Raw genomic sequence first — 1,257 nt, forward strand, 5'->3', positions numbered from 1 at the left:
GGCACGGCTGGTTGGTGGGCTGCCGCCTCTCCGGGCGGAGCAGCGGGCGCCGCGCCGAGAAGATCTGCGAGGGTCCAGGACGCCCTCGTGGCCTCCAGCTCGGGGTCCTCGTTGCGCAGACCGTGTCGGGACTTGAGGTGACCGGTCGTAACGCGCGCGTCGCAATCCTCGAGGCCGCACTCGCGGCACACGAAGCGCACTTGGGCCGGGGCGTGGACCGTCTTCACATGTCGCTTAAGGAGCGGGACGGTGCCGAAGCTTTTGCAGCCAGCAGTGGGGCAGCCAAAAACACGGCCTGTCGGCACTTGTACGTACAGGTATCGCACCTGAGCCATGGTTCACAAGAGCAGTGAAAGTGGCCGCTCCGGCCGGGAGTCGAACCCCCGGTCACAGGATGAAAGCTCAGCTCGATGGCCCCACGGCTATGCCTGTGCGGCTTGATGGGATCGAGCTGAGGTGGAGTCAGATTCCACCTTGCCCACAGGATGGGGGCAGAGAAAAGTCTTTTCAAACGAGCCGCGAAAATGCGGCGCTCCGGGCTGGGATCGAACCCGAGCCCAGGAGTCAGTAGCCCGCGCCTCAGCCCACTCGGCCAACCGAGCCGATGGGTGGGGACGCGGACGGAAGCGAACTGCTGCCGACGGCACGTGCGGCGCGAAGGGGGCAGGCAAGCCAGGCGGCGGCAAAGCGCACGGCCTGGGAGGTTAGGTTGCCCAGTGATTTCAAAGCACATTGCACACACACTGCATAAACGTTGTTGAGGACGTTGCAAAATGTCACTGTCACTACAGAATATCCCGCACACACGCGCACACTATTCCTCACTATTCCACCAGTTCAAAACTGAAGTAAATCAGTTAGGAGGTAATATTTACTGTTCGGTGAGGTTAGGAGCGGACTGCCGGTGATAAATTGATGAATATGCACTAAATTGCTTGCTAAAAATCACTGCCTTCACTTGTACGGTTGCTTCAAACACTGATAAATTCACTCGTACACAAAACATGGTTAAAAACTGTTCAAAACTTGTCAAAATATCAATAAAAACACGACACTATGGAGGCGGTCGTACTGGGTACGGGAGGTCGGAAGCAACGCATTGCGACGGAATCTGACTAAAGGTGAGAGGAGGGTGTCGACCGCGGCGTTGGCATAAGTTAAGGTCCCACCGAGATTTGAACTCGGATCGCAGGATTCAGAGTCCTGAGTGCTAACCATTACACCATGGGGCCTTGTGCGAGGGCCAGCGCCAAGCCC

The 1,257-nt window shown here is 57.8% G+C and overlaps 1 non-coding gene across 1 annotated transcript; it reads right to left on the reverse strand.

The window, feature by feature from the left end:
- Nucleotides 1-1,160: 1,160 nt before the first annotated feature.
- On the reverse strand, nt 1,161-1,232 carry Trnaq-cug (transfer RNA glutamine (anticodon CUG)). The gene has a single exon. It is a non-coding gene; the product is annotated as a tRNA-Gln (tRNA).
- Nucleotides 1,233-1,257: the final 25 nt, after the last annotated feature.

The sequence above is a fragment of the Frankliniella occidentalis genome, unplaced genomic scaffold (assembly GCF_000697945.3).
Source record: "Frankliniella occidentalis isolate FOCC.00 unplaced genomic scaffold, Focc_3.1 Scaffold516, whole genome shotgun sequence".
Taxonomy (NCBI): Eukaryota; Metazoa; Arthropoda; class Insecta; order Thysanoptera; family Thripidae; genus Frankliniella; species Frankliniella occidentalis.